The sequence below is a fragment of the Ananas comosus genome, linkage group 23 (assembly GCF_001540865.1).
Source record: "Ananas comosus cultivar F153 linkage group 23, ASM154086v1, whole genome shotgun sequence".
Classification (NCBI taxonomy): domain Eukaryota; kingdom Viridiplantae; phylum Streptophyta; class Magnoliopsida; order Poales; family Bromeliaceae; genus Ananas; species Ananas comosus.
The window spans coordinates 3,805,544-3,808,913 of record NC_033643.1 but is presented as its reverse complement, the minus strand read 5'-3'; the positions used below and the strand labels follow the sequence as shown (position 1 = coordinate 3,808,913).

Here is a 3,370-nt window from a genome sequence, read left to right as displayed (position 1 = left end):
AATAGCGAAAAAAAAAAAAAAAAAACAAACAAACAAACCAGCCCGAATTCAGGGACGAAATTGAAAGGAATCGAGGACCTGCCTGCGATAAAATCTTCAAACGGGGGCTGCTGTGCAAATAACGAATTTTGGCGAGAACGGGGAGGTGGGGTGCGCAAATTTATAGGGCCGTGGTCGCGGGGACCACCTTTTTAAAATAAATATTATTACTATCATTTTAAATGACCAAATTAGACATCGAATTTACTATAATCACGAATATCAAAGCGATTTTACGGCGTAAAATTTAGGAAGGAGAGGAGGGCATTTTGGTCAATTCACCGGCGGTTGGTGCAAAAGCCGCGTACACGCAACAATCACGTGCGAGCACCGCCTACCACGTGACGAAGCACGACGTGTAACGCGTGCCGAATTAATTATGCGACATAATAACGCGATATTATGAGTTTATTATTTTCATCTTAATCAATCGATTGGTTGTTTTTTTATATAAGTGAATAAATTTTAAATTTATGATTATAAAAATAATATTAATATATATAGATTGAATTTGTTTTTATGATAAGAAACACATATGATATTACTATTTAATTTTCGATCAGCTTAAGAAAATATCAAAATCAAATCAAATTATAAGAACGAATTTCGACAAGTTTTAAAATTTGTCAATAAATTAAATAAAATTAAATTATCTTATTCAGTATAATCATATTAGATATTTTTTTTTGTTTGAAGTCAAATTTTGGATAATAATTTATTTCAAAATTATCAACAACCGAAAAAAATGGCGAACTAAGAAGAAAAATGGGATACGTTAATTCCCGATATATCGTGATATTCGCAAAATATCGTATCGGGACACGTGGCACGGGGATATTGGAAGGTAGAGGGGACGAAATGAGAAATAAAAAAAAGCGGGTGGATAAAGCTTGTCGGATGCTGACGTGGATCGGATTTTTTTTTCTTTTTGTGTACTTTTTGCTTTTTATAGTTGCCGCTACGTCGACGCTTCATTGCGTCCACAAAACCCACGCCTATAGTTTTTCCAACCAAGGAGCTTGCGACACGTGTCCTGTGCCTAAATATAGTTTTTTTTTTTTTTTTTTATTTTGGGTGGTGCTTTTGAATTGAAAATGGATTGGATATAAATTGCAAGTACCTGATCCATATTTATATTTATTTTTTTATATTTGATTTGAATTTGGGTTTGGATATCTGTTTGGATACTAAAATTTAAATTCATATTTCATAAAAATAGATTCGAGTACGGATCGAATATCACATGGATACGGATCTAAATCGAATATTTAATAAATACATAAAACTAAAAGCAAAATAAAAAATATTTCCTGCTGTAAGGTTTTTCTAAATCTATAAAAAAATATTAATAATTTTAAAAGTGGGTATTCCAGGGATAGGTATAAATTGAGGTATAAGTGGGGATTAGATCAATTTTGCGTTTGGATGAAAATTGGGTTATTCCTGGGAATAAGAAAAATAACGTTTGGTTAGGTAAGATGGAATAAGATTTAAAGTGGGTAGTTATAAATAAAAATTAATAATATTATCACTTTTTTATTTATATTAGAATTTAAATTTTTATATTTTATATTTATATTTTAAAATTTAAAATTTTAACTTTTAAATTTCAAATTTTGAAATTAAAATTTAAAATTTAAAATCTCAAATTTTAAATTCAAAATTTAAATTTTAAATTTCTAACTTTAAATTTAAGATCAAATTTAAATTTGAAAAAAAAATTAAAATCAAATTTAAATTTCAAAAATTTAAATTTTCAAATTTTAAATTTAAAATTTAAAATGTGGAATTTAAAATTATAAACTTTAATTTTGAGATTACAAATTTTAAATTTTAAATATAATTTATTATAATATTTTAAATTTTAAATTTATTTAAATTTTAAATTTTAATTTATTTTAATATTTAAATATAATTTATTATAAAATTTATTATAATATTTAAATATAAATAATATGTATTAATATAGCACAATTAATAATTTTATAATAAAAATAATGTATTATAATATATAATATATTATATTTATATAATTTAGTTTTAATTTATTTTATAATTTTAATTAAAGTTTGAAATTAAGCATGGAAATAATACTATTCCATCAAAATGGTGGAATAGTAAAAAGCTTGCTATTCCAGGATAACCGGGAATAGCAAGCTTTGACCTGAATAAAATATTCCAGTAAAAAATGATCCCGTTTGGCGGAATAGCGAGAATAACTTTCGTTATCCCCGTTTATTCTCCGAACCAAACGGCGCCAAAGGGTATAATACATGTTGGAAAATTAGTAAAAACTAGTTTTGGATTCGAATCATTCGACTCCGAATCCAAAGAAAAATTAATAGACCAGAATCGAAATCTGAATCTGCATCAAATAGTAAAATTGTAATTCATATTTGATAATTTTCAAATTCGGAGTTAGATTGGGTCGGATAATATCCGATCCATTATCACCCTTATCTACAAGTGTTCAAAATAGAGACATGTTCAAAATAGGCATGTGTTGAAAATTAGAGATAGGGAGGAATTTAGAGTTGGAGTCAAGGAATTGTATTTTTAGTTGGTCAAAATAGAGAGTTTGACCTTATCTAGCAAGCAATGAATCAAGGGTGGGGTGGTTCGAATCAACGGCTTTGATACCACCACTGTCTAGTATAGATTGTTAGTATCACGATCGTCCATCAACAGGATCATAAGATTTTATGAAAAAAATATAATTGAAGTACAAAAACTTATAAATATTTTTTTTGTTTCTTACCATTTTTTAGAATATACTTTTTTCACGCTCAAAATTTTAAAAATATTTCCAGGAGATTAAGATGTTAATAGAGAAAGCGAAATGACTACATTGCCGTTAGTACTTACTAGTTCTAGAGGGAAAATACCTTTTTAATATATGTCTATCATTTTAAATAATATTTTAAATATAAATTATAAGAGATAGATCGAACAACTATATAATTCTGACGAAGGGTGTATCAACTTAAAATTTCGAAAAGGTAAAAAATTTAGATTTTTGAAAGTCTGAGAAGGAAAGTGAAAAGACAAAGTCTTTTTAAGCGAGAAAAAAGTTATAAAATAGTATTTTTAATAGCATTTTATGAAAAAAAAAAAGGGTTAAATTTATATAGGTCCCTACAAATATAGTAAATTGTAAATATATATTCCTACAAAGTTTAACTTTCATATATTGTCCCTACAAAAGTTCTAATATTTTTAAATATATCCTTCTGATTTGTTATCATTAGAGAACTGTTTATATTTTAGAAACAAATATAAGTGAAATGTCAATTTTGTCATCACAAATATATTTTTCCAAAAGCGGCAACAG

General features: G+C 26.6%; 1 protein-coding gene across 1 annotated transcript in view; it reads right to left on the bottom strand.

The window, feature by feature from the left end:
* LOC109728069 (neutral/alkaline invertase 1, mitochondrial) overlaps nucleotides 1–111 on the bottom strand; it is a 6,775-nt gene extending 6,664 nt beyond the window's left edge. Inside the window, 1 exon segment of the mRNA XM_020258353.1 lies at nucleotides 26–111. The gene's annotated coding sequence lies outside the window, so the exon portion shown is untranslated.